The 18,527-nt window shown below is 41.9% G+C and overlaps 1 long non-coding RNA gene and 1 pseudogene across 1 annotated transcript; one reads left to right on the top strand and one right to left on the bottom strand.

Annotated features, from left to right (window-relative positions):
- The first annotated feature begins 5 nt into the window (after positions 1–5).
- LOC126598430 (uncharacterized) lies at positions 6–15,210 on the top strand (annotated as a pseudogene).
- On the bottom strand, positions 8,820–9,734 carry LOC126598442 (uncharacterized). The gene is made up of 3 exons (XR_007614828.1): positions 9,580–9,734; positions 9,399–9,496; positions 8,820–9,224 (listed from the first exon to the last, which is right to left on the bottom strand). It is a non-coding gene; the product is annotated as an uncharacterized LOC126598442 (long non-coding RNA).
- Positions 15,211–18,527: the final 3,317 nt, after the last annotated feature.

The following is an 18,527-nucleotide window of genomic DNA, read 5'->3' as shown; positions in this document are numbered from 1 at the left end:
GTCGTTCACGAAGCCTCTTTCCTTCGTCTTCTCCCTCGTTCCGAGCCTGCTTTGTTGTAGTGGCTAGTGAGTGGACTGAAACACTGAGAGCTGCTTTCCGCCTCTTTGGCTGCGGTCCGAGAAATGGGGAAGAAGACGAAGAAGCCGGGAAAGGGCAAAGAGAAGACGGAGAAGAAAACGGCGAAAGCTGAGGAGAAGAGAGCTCGCAGAGAGACCAAGAAGCTCTCTCCCGAGGACGACATCGATGCCATTTTGGTAATCTCGTTCTCTCCATATATGTAGATGTGTGTATATGTATGTGTATTGGGTGCTTGTTATTTGGAGTTATGGGTCGTCTGAGTACAGCTGAAATAGTTTCTGGGAGTTTAAAGCCAATTAAGTTATTGGGTTTTTGATATTCGGAGCTGAAGTTTTTGAATTCGGTTTTTCAGTTAAAATTTGGATAGATATGTATATGTGTATATTTGTGTGTGCGTGTGTGTGTGTTGGGTGCTTGTTACTTAGTGTTATGGATCATTTGTGAACAGCTGAAAAGCCTGAAATAGCTTCTGGGAGTTTTAGACTAATTTGGTTATTGGGTTTTCGATATTTGTAGTTAAGTTTTTGAATTTCGTTTTTCTGGGAAAGTTTGGATAGATGAGAGTGTGAGATTATATTTTGTGGGAAATCAGTTCAGCCATTTATGGAGTGTTTTTTGTGCAGAAACAAAATGGTGTTCTGATTTTGACAGAAATATTTTGTATGGAAAGTGTTTTGTTGTTTCTGGAGTTCGTACATTGATGTTAATCAGATTAAGTTTTACTTTTTATATGGACATGGAGAAAAGATTCAATTTTAAGTCATTTAATATGCATTTTTTTACAGTCAAGTAAACAGAAGGAAGAAGCTAAGAAGAAGGAAGTTCATGTCGAGGAAAATGTCCCAGCTCCCTCTCCTCGGTCCAACTGCACGGTATGACCCGTGCTTGTGTTTGTTAGAAATTTTTGTTGAGTGGGTTAGTCTCAGTTTTGTTTGGGAAGGTATGTGTGCATTACCCTTTGTTAATCTCAAATTTTTGTGCTTGATGATTGTGTAGCTGAGCATCAATCCCTTGAAAGAGACAGAGTTGATCCTTTTTGGGGGTGAATTCTACAATGGTAATAAGGTTAGGTTTTGATCTTTTTCAAGAAATCTATGTGCTTTATTTGAAGTTTTGAACTAAATGGATTTTTTCTTTCCCTAGTGTTTCACCTGATTTTTGTTATTCTTTTTGCTGCAGACATTTGTGTATGGTGATCTTTACCGCTATGATGTTGAAAAGCAGGACTGGAAGTTAATTTCGAGCCCCAATAGTCCACCTCCTCGTAGTGCCCACCAGGCTGTCACTTGGAAGAACTATCTCTACATCTTTGGTATACTGACAACACTTCCATTCATGTGTACAAAAACACATGTTGCACTTACACTTTTAATTCTTTTGCATCATGAACATGATTGCATTTGTTTGCCATTAGGTGGTGAGTTTACTTCCCCAAACCAAGAGAGGTTCACTACAAGGTGAAACCTGTTTAAATTATAGTTTTGTAAAATCGGCTTTCACTGTTTAAACTAGCTATCATCCTAGTTTATGTTATCATAATGTTACCTTTTTTTTTCCTGCTATAGGACTTTTGGATGTTGGACCTCAAAACAAATCAATGGGAACAACTAAATCTAAAAGGGAGTCCAAGTCCACGCTCGGGTCATCGGATGGTAAATTCAGGTTACCTTAGATAGGTGTTCTCATTAATTAATTAGAATGGGCTATGGAGTTTAACTGTCTAATTTCCATGTACCTTCATGTATGTGCGTGTGCGCGCACTGAGACACTAACAAGAAAAGATTAGTCCAATCTTACTTTCATATACAATTTTGTGAATATTTTTAAAGAGATATTTTTATAAACATCTATACTTTTGGTCATGATACAGGTACTGTACAAGCACAAGATTATTGTTTTTGGAGGCTTCTATGACACACTTAGAGAAGTGAGGTTGTTAATGGAATTTTATAAACATTTTGAAAGTTTCATAGTTATTTACCTCATTATTTTGTGTTGATTTTCTATGGCGAGCTCAGATGCAATCACTATATGGAATTTAGTTGCCAAGTTGGTTTTATTGCATCTCTGTTCTTTCAGAAGTTTTCTTTACATATTAACTGTCCAAACCAGATTTATTGTTGCTGACAATCGGAGTGTGGTGCTTATGTGGAGCTGAACATAATAATTTGTTGTGCAGGTATCACAATGATCTCTTTGTATTTGACCTGGATCAGTTCAAGGTAGAGATCTTGTCTCTGTGGTGATCTACTATTATAAATTTGTGCGCGTTTATATATGTATATATATGTTTAACTAATGCTTTTGCAATGTTGCATTTCAGTGGCAAGAAATAACTCCTAGGCCTGGTTCATTGTGGCCAAGTGCCCGAAGTGGTTTTCAGTTTTTCGTGTACCAAGATGAAGTGAATGATTTAGAATGGTTTCACGCATATCATGTCTTGACTTGCTAAAAAATTTGACCTTGTGGTCCCTTTTTGACATGACAGATTTTCTTATATGGTGGCTATTCCAAAGAAGTTTCATCTGATAAAACTGGCTCCGAGAAAGGAATTGTTCATTCAGACTTGTGGTCCCTTGATCCTAGGACTTGGGAATGGAACAAGGTTATTACTTCACGCCACTATTTTCTTTTATTACTGTGTATTTATCAATAAATTGAACAAGACATGATTGTTCGACCTCAAGTTTTACTTTCCCTGCTATACTCAGATATTGAATATTTTTCTGTGCAAAATGGACCTGTTATACTACTTTTGAATAGATTAACAGGTATGAAGGTTTTACTACATTGTAGATGCTATGCCGTGGTTGTGTTATCATTTTGAAGCTTTTTGTATACTGATTACTGTATTTATATTTTCGTTTCATGCATATTTGATGATGAGTAGCAACTTTCATTTATCAGCTTGTGGTTTGAGATCTTTTTAATAACTGAAACACATATTATAGGTGAAGAAAAGTGGGATGCCTCCTGGACCTCGTGCTGGGTTTTCTATGTGTGTTCATAAGAAGCGAGCTATGCTCTTTGGAGGTGTGGTGGACATGGAAGTTGGAGGTTAGCTTTTTGTGTTCTACCTATCTTATTTCGCTAGGCAATACAGTCCTGGCTTCCAATTAGATAACCATCGGTGGTAAGCTCCACCTCAGTTTTTAATTTTATTTTTCAATTTTATAGTTTGAGATTATTGTATAATCAGCTGCAAGTAATTTTTTATTTATTTTTATTTTGAAAGATCAATTAGCATTTTGCTGCACTCTAGTGTGATAAATAGTATTTTCCTCCTGACCCATTTTATTTATTGATGAGCATTACTTTCCCAATTTTCTGATGAGCAAGGTTTTGTTGTGTTATAGGCAATGAACTTTAAATGTGCAATGGTTCCTTCCCATTTGATAAGTACAATTTTTTTTGTATAGGTACCCATTAGAGCTACGGAAGGCAAAGTCAACAAAAGATAAGGTGTTATAATCATTCATAACTAGAATATGTACTGATTTCAATGTTGTATAGACGTTTTTGCTCATCGAACTTTCACACTTTGTTAATAAATAACATGGAAGCAATTCATTTTAGATCCCATTGTTTTAGTAACATATAGCTTCCCTTGTGTTCATTTTTGCAGCCTAAAAAGAGTTCTGGACGAAAGCGTAAAAATGACGATAAGATAAACTCAATTGAACCAGAGGAATGTGCTACGAATGAAAAAGACGAGAACTCTGAGAATGATGAAGCAGCAGATGACTTCGAACACAAAGTTGACGGTATATCGCATCAAATGGCTAAAACCATTACTGTTGGTAATGATCGGTTAGCTGACAAATCTGATGGAAGGATACATGAATCTACTGCTAATATGGATACACAAGACAAATCTGATGGAACGATACATGAATCTACTGCTAATATGGATACACAAGATTCTGATTTGCCAGAGGTTTTCCATGCTGAATATGTTTATGTTTTTGTTTTTGTTTATCTTTTCTCAAACATTTTAGATTCATCCATTTGATTCATGGATTTGGTTAATATGTTAGGTAGTGAAGCCCTGTGGACGTATCAATTCTTGCATGGTTGTTGGAAGAGATACATTAGATGTTTACGGGGGAATGATGGAGGTTAAAGATCGAGAAATTACACTCGATGATTTGTATTCTCTAAATCTTAGCAAACTTGACGAGTGGAAGTGCATCATACCGGTTTGTAACTGATTGTCTCTTCAGATAATTGCTTGTATCATCTCGTTCTCTTAGCATCACTAGACATAGCTATTACTGTTGTAGGCTTTGTTTTATAAATAAGCTGGAACAGCTCGGTATCTTTTCTTTTGTTGAATTTCATCATTTTAAGCCTGAAGTCTGCTTTTCCCATTACCCAGGCAACAGAAACTGAATGGGTGGAGGCTTCTGAGGATGAAGATGAGGATGAAGATGACGATGATGATAGTGAAGATGAAGGTGATGAAGATAGTAACAGTGATGAGACTGATGATGATAATGATGAAGAGGTTCTTTACGTACTCCATAGTGTAGATGTGTTTTTCCATTTTTAATAATTAAATGTGTTTGTACCATACTTGACCAATCCCGAAACTACCGAGCACCGGCCAACGCTATACTGTCAAGGACCCAGAAGAGTTCCCCTCCGACCAGGAGGCCAATCACTACTCGACACGTGTCAAGATTAGAAGCCAATCAGAGCGCAGCACGTGTCAACATCAAGAACCAATCATAACATGACACATGTCAATGTGACAAAGCTACAAGTTTTTCTATAAATAGGGGTCATTCCCCCACAATATTGCCTAATGCCATTTTGTGTTAAATCATTCACAAGAACTCACTAAATTGAGAGCTTGATCCTTTGTACTTGTGTAAGCCCTTCACTACTAATAAGAACTCCTCTACTCCGTGGACGTAGCCAATCTGGGTGAACCACGTACATCCTGTGTTTGCTTCTCTGTCTCTATTCATTTACGTACTTATCCTCACTAGTGACTGAAGCAACCAAGCAACCAAGCGAAGGTCACAAAACCTGACACTTTCTGTTGTACCAAAGTCTTCGCTGATTTTGTGCATCAACATTTGGCGCCGTCTGTGGGAAACGACACTTATTCCTACTCTCTTCAGCTGTGTCAAGCTGGTTTCTATCATTCGTACACTTTCTTTTGATCAGGCATCCCTCTCCAGCATGGGAAGCGAAGGAAGCCACAGCACACAGAATGACACCCCCCTTGCACATAGTGCGAAACAACGAAAGAAGGAAGGAAAACGAGTTCTTCTTCAAGCTAAAGTCGATGAGTTGGAAGCTCAGAACAACAAGATAGCAATGAGGAATGAGGTCCTCCAGGAGCAATATGAGAAGCTCTTCGAGACACTCCACGAAGCTAGGCAAGCTCAGACACGCGAGCTTGTTGCCCCCGTGGAAGTCAACCATCAATTGGGTGCCCTCCAACATGGAGGGTCACATGCATTCGACATAGATATCCCTGATAGGGAACAGATTACCCCTCGACTTGATAATCAACATGAGGCTTCTCTTAACCCAGTTGCTTCGACCCGAACCATGAGAAGTGGAGGGAGACACCTCTTTGCTGAAGGGGCAGAAGGATCGAAAGCCGTCTTTCGCGATTGTCGGGATTTCCTGAAGCAACGTCGAGAGAATTCCATCCATATAAGCTCAAAGATTAATGACCCAAGGATTTCTGAGAGACTCGGTCCCCTGCCACGGCCCAAGCCGGCCACCAATTTGGGGAAGGGGCAACAAGTCCCAGAGAGACATGAGGGTACAGGGGACTCAGAGGTGTTCCGACAGACATACCCTGGAAGCCAGTACAGCGAGTCCAGGGAAAAATCACATGCCCTTGATCAAACCTTCCTAATTCCAAGAGGAGATGGAGATTTACGAAAGAAAGCTCCAGTGACACATAACTCCGCTCAGGACCCCCTTGTCCTACAACTTCTTGAGGAAGTAAACAAGTTGAAGGCTGAACGTCAGGCTGAAATACCTGACTGGAACCAACCCAGGCCTGGCCCTCTTACAAGGAGGATCCTCAACACCCCCCTTCAAGCAAAGACAAAGCAAAAGCTTGGCTTGCAACTTTATACTGGAAAAGAGGACCCGATTGAGCACCTTAACCTCTTTGAATCCACCATGGCATACCGGATGCACACCGACGAAGAGCGATGTCTTCTCTTCCCCTCCACCCTCTCTAGTGGAGCTCTAAATTGGTATTGTCGTCTTACACCTGAGACGGTAGACTCATTTGAGGAATTGAGGAAACTATTTGTTTCCCAACACATTTTCCAAACCGATCGCTTGCACTCTGCAGATGACTTGTACACTATCCGCCAGAAGCCAGACGAGTCATTACGTATGTATGCTGGCCGCTTCAGCCATGAATACTCCCGGTGTGCCGAGGCAGACGACAAGACTGCCCTCAAAGCCTTCACGGCAGGCCTACGTGATTGTTTCTTTAAATACATGATCAATGCCAATACTTGGAAGACTTACTCTGAGGTGATGGCGCATGCTTATAACCATGCCTCCGCCGAGGCAAAGACATATAAGGAGAAACCCCCTACAACCATCCTTTATCAACAAGTGGGAGGTGGAAGCCAGACTCACCTAAATGAGAAGACCTCGACTTTCCAAACAGCAGTGGCACCTCCCCATGCCTTGCATAATGCTTCACCGAATCAACAGACATATCAATTTCAAGGCAAGAGGAAGGATTTCCATCCTCACCACTCTCCTTTCAGTAAAAAGAGTAAGGGACACTATCCCGATAACCAAGGGTATCGCCACAATAGCGAGGTTTTAGCCTGCCATACTTAAGGTGTCTTACGCCTGCCGAGGCGGAAATCGTCCTTCGGGAAATACATGAGGGAGTCTGTGGAGATCATGCTGGATCTCGGTCCCTAGCACACAAGACTTTTCGCCAAGGATATTACTGGCCAACACTCCACCAGGATGCCATCAAAGTATCCCGCTCATGTGACAAATGTCAACGATATGCAACTATTCCTCATTCCCCTCCAGAGCCTCTTACTCCTATGATCAGCCCTTGGCCCTTCGCCCAGTGGGGACTTGATTTGATCGGCCCAATGCCGGCAGGGAAGGGCAAAGTCTGTTACGCAGTCGTTGTAGTGGACTACTTCACAAAGTGGGCCGAAGTAGAACCCTTGGCAACCATTACTGAGGCAAAGATAGAAGACTTCGTGTGGAAGAACATCCTTTGTAGATTCGGCATTCCCAATGCGATAGTCACTGACAATGGGCGACAGTTTGACAACAAGAAGTTCAGGTTGTTCTGCTCTAAGTTCAACATCAACTTATGCTTTGCCTCTCCAGCTCATCCCCAGTCTAATGGACAAGTTGAGGCCATCAACAAAATAATCAAGCGCACTTTGAAAACCAGCTTGGACAAAGCTAAAGGCTGTTGGCCAGAATTTGTACCCCAAGTTCTTTGGTCATATCGCACTTCATATCGGACTTCAACAGGAGAAACTCCATTCTCACTTGCCTTTGGCACAGAGGCGGTTGTCCCTGTTGAGCTTGAGCAAGCAACATTCCGAGTCCAGAACTACATTCAAAGTGAAAATGACAAACAACTCACCCTCAACTTGGATTTAGTCGAGGAACACAGAAACCAAGCTCACTTGAGGAATGTCGCCTACAAGCAGCGCATCTCCAACTATTATGACTCTAGGGTCAAGCCTCGTTCTTTCAAAATAGAAGACTGGGTCTTAAAGAAAAGATTACTCTGCGACAGAGTCCCGAGTGAAGGCACACTTAGTCCAAACTGGGATGGACCGTATGAAGTCATTGGCATCAGTCGCCCTGGCTCTTACACACTTAGAAGCTCCGATGGCAAGACCCTTGGCCATCCATGGAACGCTGATCACTTGAAGTACTACTACAAATAGACTCACGATGTACAAGTGTTAAGCTATAGCCGTTCGGCATCCTATGTAATGAAGGCCATTTGGCAATGAATTCAATAAAGAGGTAATTTAGCCAACTCAGCCCTCACTCTTTTACATTCATAGCAAGCGATGCCGGAACCCTTCTCAATCAGAAAGCAATCCGTCTTCCACAGTCACTACAAAACAAGCAAATGAAGACCGTGTCAAGCGCCAAAAAAAAAAAAAAAAAAAAAAAAAAAACAGCTTCATCCAAAAAGCTTCACCCGAAAAGCTTCACCTCCAAAGCTTCACCCACAAAGCTTCACCTAAAAAGCTTCACCCAAAAAGCTTCACCCGAAAAGCTTCACCTCCAAAGCTTCACCCACAAAGCTTCACCTAAAAAGCTTCACCCACAAAGCTTCACCCAAAAAAAACTTCACCCGAAAAGCTTCACTTAAAAAAGCTTCACCTACAAAGCTTCACCTAAAAATCTTCACCTAGAAAGCTCCCTCTACATACTTTCATCTACAAAGCTTCACCATCAAAGCTTCACCTCGAAAGCTTCATCTACAAAGCTTCACCATCAAAGCTTCACCTAGAAAGCTTCATCTACAAAGCTTCACCATCAAAGCTTCACCATCAAAGCTTCACCCAGAAAGCTTCATCTACAAAGCTTCACCATCAAAGCTTCACCTCGAAAGCTTCATCTACAAAGCTTCAACACAAAACCTTGCTCCAAATAAACAAATTTTGTTCACAAAACCCAAGATGCCCTTGAACTTGTACAAAAACACTTGGGTAAACATAAACCTTTTTTGTTTTACACCCACAAGGGCCCAAAATTTTCCTTCTTATTTATTCACTTATATATGTTCCCAAACATATTATAATAGATCCAACAACAAGCCAAAGTCCCAAGTTTCATAATGGACAAAAGTACAAGCAATTCATCAATAATGAAGGTGCTACAAAAATTGGAATCTGCCCCAAAATAGAAATCCAACCCAAGAGACTTTTTCTCTCTCTCCCTCTTCCGCCTCCTTTCATCTATCAAATTTCTGCAACCTCTTCTCTTCTCCAATGGAGCTGAATTTTGGACACCCTATAGTTCTTGAGCATATGAACAACTTTCAAGAAGGAACCATTTCTGTTTGAGCGACGGAAATTAAAGTGTTGAAGCTCCAAACATGATAGTCGGCTTCTTGCAGATTTCGAAGCTGTTGTGATGTTTCGAAGATCTGGAAATATTTAACCGTTAGTTCATCCTGAATTTTTGATATGTTATGAAAGAGTCGATGAGGAACAACTTCAATGAAGAAAGCATACCGATCTGAACAAGAGAAAATGGAGTTTCGAAGCTCACAACAAATCTGACGGGTTGACAAAAAATAATAACCAGTCATTCATCATACCTGGATTTCTGGAGTTATACTGCTCCGAGGGATCTCAAATTTGGATATGTTGTAGTTCACGAGCTGAGGAACAACTTCAATGAAGAAAGCATACCGATCTGAACAAGAGAAAATGGAGTTTCGAAGCTCACAACAAATCTGACGGGTTGACAGAAAAATAATAACCAGTCATTCATCATACCTGGATTTCTGGAGTCATACTGCTCCGAGGGATCTCAAATTTGGATATGTTGTAGTTCACAAGCTGAGGAACAACTTCAATGAAGAAAGCATGCTGATCTGAGCAAGAGAAAATAGAGTTTCAAAGCTCACAACAAATCTGACGGATTAACAGAACATTGATGAACAGTCACTCATCATACTTGAATTTCTGAAGTTGTACTACTCCGATGGATCTCAAATTTGGATATGTTGTAGTTCACAAGATAAGGAAAAACTTTCATGAAGACGACTTTGCAATCTGAGCTATAGAGAAAGGTGTTATCTTGCATCCACTCAGGCTGATTAGTGGAAACGAAAAGCAATTCCACCAAAGAAAAGATGAAAAAGAGAGAAAAGCTACTAATTGCACTTGATCTTGTCTAGTCAATAGCATGCAGCATCAAACACACAAAAGTTGGAAATATTTTTAGATAAAGCATATACGAATGTGTGACATCGAAACAAGGATTCGTTACTTTGACAAATTAGTAACACGCGAGACACCTCATTCGGCAACTCTCTTCGCCTGAAGACTTGGGGGACTCCCACCATATGCTACTGCACCTTGATACTCGGCAGTCTCACAACCACTCAGTGACTTGGATTTTTCAAGTCTCCAACCGAGAAGTTTTCCTCACTCGGGAAATTAAGGGAACACTACCTCAAACTACATGCTTCACTCACAAAGCTTCAACAATACAGGTTTCAACAAAAGCAAAAATTCAAAGAACTTTATGAAGAAGGCTTTGGTGTATTTAACACAATATGTTGAAATGAAGCAAAGCTTATTTATTAATATTTTCGATAAGCCACAAATATGTACATATACATGAGTCAAAATAAACAAACAAAAGGGAGCCTTCACAAAGGTTGCTTAGGGGAAGTCTCAGCAGTCGGTAGAGCCCCAGAAAGAGAAAGCACCGGAGGGTGGTTATCCGGAGCCTCAGTACTTGACAAAACCCCAGAAGGAAGAGGCATTGGAGGTTCATCATTTGAAGCCTCATTACCAGGTACAACCCTAGAGGACGAAGGCAATAAATGCCTTTGGAACAAACCCACAAACCGCTGATGATCAAGTAAAACCTTACCATCAGATTCCTTCATCTGGTCAAGCTTCCTCTTCATGTTTGTAGCATAGTCATGGGCAAGCCGGTGCAACTGCTTATTCTCATGCTTGAGCCCTCTAATCTCCTGTTTGAGACTCATCACTTCAGCAGCCAATGATTCAACTTGGCGGGTTCTAGCAAATAGGCGTTGGGCCATATTAGACACAGAACCTGCACACTGAACACTAAGAGCCAAAGAGTCCTTAACAGCCAACTCATCAGACTGTTTGGAAAGTAGTCTGTTATCTTTGGGAGTGAGAAGGTTCCTGGCCACCACTGCAGCGGTCATATCATTCTTCATCACAGAATCCCCAACGGTAAGAGGACCGGTAGGGGATATGAAGGATGGGCGCCATATGTTGTTTGGAGAAGGCGTGGCTGTCTCTTCTCCAAGGTTCAAGTCAAAATGACGGTCGGAGGGTCCAGACATTTTCAAATGTGTTGAAGAGGGAAGAGGTCAGACAAATCAAGATCTTAGAAGTGCAAGAAATGAGCTTCTACTGGTAGAGATTCAAGTGTGCTGTGGAACTTAATGCCAGCCTCTATAAAAATCTGCACTCGACGGAGCTTCAGAAATCGAAGAGGCGTTTGCTTTCTCAAAAGCTGGGCTGCTCAGAGACCACGAGGGCCGATCTCAGAAATCGAAGAAGCACCTGCTTTTTCAGCCTCGTCAGCACCTGTCACATGCACACTCAGCTTTGCGGAAATTACGGGCAATCTGTCGAAGATTTCTGGTGAAGTAGAAAGCACGTGAATCTTACTGTTCAATCACCGCTCTCCATATGCACCATCAACTCCTCGGGTACCACATATAACTTTGTCAAAGATCTCTGACAAAGTTTAGGCACGAGAATTTCGAAGTTCCAGCTACCCTACTATTACCCATAAGGGTAAAGGAACAGCACCACTGCTTGACAACTGGAAAGTCCCTATGTGTGTCGACCTCCGTGTTTTGCGGCAAGACAGGTTGGCAAGAACGTCCAACCTTTACTCACATTCGAGAAAAGACTCCCAACATAATTACTTTCTCAAAAACCGGAGTAGCACCGCTTTCCGAATCTCGAGAGTCAGATCCTCGACGGGATTGCTTGTTCGAAAACCGAAGAGGCACAACTCTCAGAACTTCGAGAGCCAGATTTCCTTAGATAAAGCTTGTCTGTAATCTTCACACGTAACATCAGCTTTCCAGATACCACATACCACTTTTTCAAAGTGCTCTGACAAAATTAAAACACGTGAAGCTGGCAGCTCCCACTACATTGCTGTGACCAAGAAGGGTAAAGGAATAGCATTACTACTTGTTATTGGGAAATCCCTATATAGATTGACCTCCCTCCTCAACGGACAGGCAAACCTGCAAAAATGCTCAACCCTTTCTCGCATTCGAAAAGGCACCCTCAACATAACCTCTCGAAATACTCAGCTTTATTTCCCCCCGATAATACCTCAGCAAATAAGCCACACCAAGAACAAGAGTATCTCATATCATCAGGGTCGAAAGCAAGAGTATCCCATATCATGCTTTCTCCCTATCTTTGTCTTTGTCCTTGTCCACACCTGCAGGACAAGGAGAAAGAGAGCAGTCAGTCGGAACCTGAAATCAAACCTCCAATTTGGAACTGACTGCCTGGAGCCTTTGCCTGGTTGCTTACTTAGCATTGCTCTCGAGTACTCATCCTCAACCGATGTCAAGGTCACGAATTCCACCGGCAAATACCTCATGACAGTTGATCAGATATTGGCTCTTTACACTGAAGCTGCCAAGCGTGGATGAGTCACTATGAAGGAATGTTCTGAAGGACCATTAAAATGCAAAGGTTGCACACCACTTCTGCCATGCAAAAGATTGAAGCAGAAGGTTCAACGGTGAGCTGAAACAGATCACTACAGCACGACACCTTTCCATACCACATTCATTATTCCGTCAACAACAAAAGTATCCCATATCATCAAGGTTGAACGTACTCTAGATTTGATGGACTTGTTTTGACCCTCAAATTTTTGAGTCGGCCTTATACTCTGAAGGGCACCAGAAAACCCTCCAGCACAGTTCAAGAATAAGCCTGTGGAAAGTTACTTCTTCAAAAGCAAAAGTATCTCATATCATCTCTTATCCATTTGCTTCTCCTTATCCTGGCAGTTGAATGAGAGACAAGGAGAAGGAGAACAATCAACCGGAAGCCGAAGTCAAACCTCTGATCCTGGGTTGCTTACTTGGAAGTTTGACTGCTTACCTTGTCTGTCACCTCTTTCGGCAGATCTCCTAGCTCGGCGACTTGGGGGACTCCTACTATAGGGTTTGTATCACACTTGACTAAGCCCGAAACTACAACTAAGCTTCAAGTGAAATTGATACATTACCTTGTGCGTCAACATCAGCTAAATACACCATTCCCGGACGGAGGAAAAGTACTTCCAGAGAAGGGCAGATGAAGATCAGACCACACTTCGGTACTTAGAAGTTTCGTGATTACTCAAGGGATTGGATCTTGCAAGTCCCCAACCGAGGAGTTTCCCTCACTCGGGAACTTAGGGGAACACTGTTTGTACCATACTTGACCAATCCCGAAACTACCGAGCACCGGCCAACGCTATACTGTCAAGGACCCAGAAGAGTTCCCCTCCGACCAGGAGGCCAATCACTACTCGACACGTGTCAAGATTAGAAGCCAATCAGAGCGCAGCACGTGTCAACATCAAGAACCAATCATAACATGACACATGTCAATGTGACAAAGCTACAAGTTTTTCTATAAATAGGGGTCATTCCCCCACAATATTGCCTAATGCCATTTTGTGTTAAATCATTCACAAGAACTCACTAAATTGAGAGCTTGATCCTTTGTACTTGTGTAAGCCCTTCACTACTAATAAGAACTCCTCTACTCCGTGGACGTAGCCAATCTGGGTGAACCACGTACATCCTGTGTTTGCTTCTCTGTCTCTATTCATTTACGTACTTATCCTCACTAGTGACTGAAGCAACCAAGCAACCAAGCGAAGGTCACAAAACCTGACACTTTCTGTTGTACCAAAGTCTTCGCTGATTTTGTGCATCAACAAAATGCATCCTGATTTTGTGGTTAAGATAACAGTAACCATTACCATTTCGTGACCTTTTAGACAAAGTTTTGAATGATCTCCCTTTGTTATTCAGTCAGCTTTTTTTTTTTAACTTCTCTACAGCTAACTCAATTTTGAAACGAAGGATTCTTAATTTAGTGCTGCATACATCCATGTTAATTACTGTTAAAAATCTAGTAAAATTATGAATCCAATTACAAGATTTTATTTTGATCCTTTATATATTTTTGGTTGAGCTGGTTCGTGACAAGGATTTCTTTTGCCATCTGCCTTGAATTTTCCTATTTTTGCATGAAGACTGTTGCACTGTTGCTTTCTAAGAAGGAAAATATTGAGCTTAGTCTTCGCTTTTTTGTGTGTGCAGAATGGGAAAGATGGATGGATTCAGATGGGGGATGCTGTTGCTTTAATCAAGGGTGAGGGAAAGAGTCTCCGTAGGAAAGAGAAACGGGCCAGAATTGAGCAGATCAGAGCCAGTCTTGGACTTTCAGATTCGCAAAGAACCCCAACGGTACTTTATTCGCTATTCAAAGTTTTGAGCCATTCTTTACACTGTCTGTGAAAGCTTAAGTTGGTTGTTTTGTGCATTTTCTTCATCACATCACTTCAGCTAATATTGTAATATGTCTTGTGTGAAGCCTGGTGAAACTTTGAGAGAATTCTACAAACGTACAAATATGTACTGGCAAATGGCGGCACACGAACATACTCAACACACTGGAAAGGTCTGTTTCTTCCTTTTCCTCAAAAGAGAAAAAACCCTTAAATTAATAGTTATCAAGGACCAAATGAGTAGATAGTGAACGTTGAAACAAAGAAGCAACTATAGGCTGCATATGGAGGAAAAGAAACTTCCTAATCCTGCTGTTCTGATATTTGTTTTCTTGTGCATGTTATGTGCATGGTGTGTCCTTGGCATTGCAGGAGCTCCGCAAGGATGGTTTTGATCTTGCTGAAGCGCGATACAGAGAGCTTAAACCAATTCTCGATGAGGTAACATTTTGGTTTTGCGACTCAAGGTTTATACAAGGCTTCTTCCTGAAACCAAACGGATGAAGTTTCCTTCTTTTGTTTCATATTCTTATTCTTCTGTGTGTGATGCAGTTGGCCATATTAGAGGCAGAACAGAAGGCTGTGGAGCAAGAACCGGAAACTAGTACCAAAAAAAGAGGCAAGAAGAAAAGATAAGCTGTTCGCTAAAAGGGAATCTTCTTCTCAACACATTGATTGCTTGTCCACTAGCCTTTCATGAGTACTTCCATTAGACATGCCTTTCATAATTTTGTCTAGTCCACTAATTGTCCATTAGTCTTTCTTTACTATTTCCATTAGTTGTTGTCCGCTCCTTTGGCTCCTATAAAGAGCATCTCTATTGTAAATCATAATATAGAAACACAATATACATTTTATACTCACCTTAATTTGGTATCAAGAGCAACAAAGCTCCATCGAGCAATTTTTTTTTTTCCGATCCTCATGGCTGAATCCACCAACTCACCCCCCTTGCCCACCCCTGTCACCATTAACGTTGCTGCTCAGTTACCTCTAAAACTCACACCCACCAACTTTCCTTCCTGGCGAGCTCAATTCAATGCCCTGCTTTTTGGGTATGACCTGATGGGTTACATTGATGGATCAAAACCACGTCCTGCTGCCTCCTCTACTGTGTGCTACACCTTTTGGATTCGTCAAGATCAGCTGCTACTACATGCTATCTTAGCTTCTGTCTCTGAACAGATTATATCTCTCATTTCCTCCTCTAAAACATCTAAGGAGGCTTGGGACAAGCTCACCAAGCTCTACGCCAACAAAACACGCGCTCGGGTTCTCAACCTCAAAGAGTGTCTTACGCTCATGCGTCGTGATACACAACCTGTGTCAGTTTTTCTACAAGCTATCAAAGCTATCATTGATTCTCCACTCTCCGACGATGATGTTGTTCTACACGTCCTCAATGGTGTTGGACCTGCCTTCAAAGAAATCGTTGCCGTTGTTCGAGCTAGCGATACCTCCATCTCCTTTGAAAATCTGTATGACAAACTCATTGAACATGAAACTTTCCTCCAACGGGATGCACCACCAGCTGCTGTTACTCCTATGACTGCCCTTGTTGCTCAAGCTTCCCGCTCCTTCCAGCGTGACTTCAGGGCCACACAAGCCTCCCAACAATGTCCCACAAATACCACCTACAACTCTAACCGTGCTAACCACCACAACTCCAATCATCGTCGTTCTACTACGGGGTATCGTGGTTTTTGTCAATGGTATGGTACTCAAGGGCATAGTGCAAAACATTGCCCTCAACTTTCTTCCGCTCCACCCACGGTCAACCACACCACTATCCGCCCCTCAACATCATCTCCTTGGCTGCTCGACTCGGGTGCCTCTCACCATGTCACTTCTGACTCCAGGAACATCCCGGACTCCACTACCTATGATGGTCCTGATCAGATTGTTATTGGTAATGCAACAGGTTTAAGTATTACACATGTTGGTTCCACATCACTCTCTTCTTCCTCTACCACCCCATTTCACTTAAATGATGTCCTGTGTGTTCCTTCCATTTCCCGTAATATTATTTCCATTGCCAAATTTAATAGACAAAATGCCACCTCTATTGAATTTTTTCCTGATTCCTTTCTTGTCAAAGATCTCAACACTGGAGCGGCACTTCTTCAAGGCCCGAATAAGAACGATACATATGAGTGGCCGTGCTTGATGCCTCAAAAACAAGTTATGAGCAGTGTGATAGACTCCTCCAATGTGTGGCACCATAGGCTTGGTCACCCCAACCATCGAACCTATCTTCAAATCCAACGTACCTCCTCCATTCCTATGTCTTCAACTCCTTTTGTTTGCACTTCTTGTCATTGCAATAAGAGCCACAAGCTCCCGTTTGGTCATTCTACGCTTGTTAGTAAGTGTCCCCTTGAACTAATTTATAGTGATGTATGGGGTCCTGCTCCCTATTTATCTACTGATGGTTTTTCATACTATGTTATCTTTGTCGATCATTTCACGAAATATATTTGGTTTTATCCCATGAAACACAAATCCGATGTTTTCTCAATCTTCACAACCTTTAAAGCTCTTGTAGAAAACTACTTCCACACCAAAATAATCACCTTCTACTCTGACGGAGGAGGAGAATATGTTAAACTCAAACATTTTCTTTCCACAAATGGCATCACTCACCTCACCACTCCTCCACACACTCCTGAACACAATGGTGTTACTGAACGCCGCCACCGCCATGTTGTCGAAACAGGGTTAACACTTCTCCACCAAGCATCCTTACCCCTAACTTATTGGTCATATGCTTTCAAAACTGCTGTGTATTTTATTAATAGGATGCCCACTCATGTTCTTAATAATATCTCTCCATACAAAGCTCTCTTTGGTGATCTTCCTAACTACACTAAGCTTCGTGTGTTTGGTTGCTTATGTTTCCCTTGGTTAAGACCCTATAATTCCAACAAGCTTCTTCCTCGATCTCGTCCATGTCTCTTTCTTGGTTACTCCTCTACTCAAAGTGCTTATCTATATCTTGATCTCCCTTCCCGTCGTATGTTTGTTTCCCGTCACGTTCGATTTGATGAAAACACTTTTCCTTTTTCTTCTCGTGACTCCGTCATCCCTTCAGTTCCTTCCCCCGACTCCACTGCATGGTCTGCTGTCACTCCAGCCGCCATCTCCATTCCTGCTCACATTGCCGAAGTGCCACCGGTTCCATCACACACCTCTTCTCAGCATGCTGCCACTCATACATCTTCGGAGGTCTCGAAGTTGTGTCTCTCCCCTGCACCATCACCATCTACAACTGCTCACCCCCCATCCCCACATCATCTCATACCCACATCTATCATTCCTTTACCCCCACCACCACCACCAAATAATTTCAACCATCACCCCATGACCACCAGAACCAAAAACAATATCTTTAAACCTAAACAACTTTGCACTGCCACCAAACACCCACTTCCTTTTCCCATTGAACCAACATGTGTTTCTCAGGCTATCAAAGATCCTCTTTGGCGTGCAGCAATGTCCGACGAGTTCAATGCGTTAATCCGCAATGGCACATGGGAGCTTGTTCCTCCTCAACCTTCACAAAATCTTATCGGGTGCAAATGGGTCTTCCGCATCAAAAGACATTCTGATGGCAGCATTGATAGGTACAAAGCACGCCTTATTGCTAAAGGCTTTCACCAACGTCATGGCGTGGATTTCTTAGACACCTTCAGTCTAGTTGTCAAACCCACCACCATCCGTATTGTTCTTCATTTGGCTCTCACTCATGGTTGGCCTCTTCGTCAATTAAACGTGAACAATGCCTTTTTGCATGGATCACTCTCTGAAGATGTTTACATGGTTCAATCCCCCGGGTTCGGTGAATCTATTGTTCTAACACATGTCTGCAAACTTCGCAAAGCTTTATATGGCCTCAAGCAAGCACCCCGATCATGGTACAAGGAGTTGAGCACCTTTTTGCTCAATCAAGGATTTGTCAATGCCATCTCAGATACCTCTCTCTTTATTTTTCGTCAGGATAATGATGTGATCTTCCTTCTAGTTTATGTTGATGATCTTGTTCTTACAGGAAATAATACCAGTCTCCTCTCTACGTTCATTCAAGCCTTGGCAAATCGTTTTTCTGTCAAAGATTTAGGGAACCTTCATTATTTCCTTGGGGTTGAAGTGATACCCACCACCACGGGTTTGTTTCTTTCTCAACATA

This window comes from Malus sylvestris, chromosome 14 (genome assembly GCF_916048215.2).
Source record: "Malus sylvestris chromosome 14, drMalSylv7.2, whole genome shotgun sequence".
NCBI classification, from domain to species: Eukaryota; Viridiplantae; Streptophyta; class Magnoliopsida; order Rosales; family Rosaceae; genus Malus; species Malus sylvestris.
Note: the sequence above shows the minus strand (reverse complement) of the source record. Positions and strands in the feature narration are given on the sequence as shown.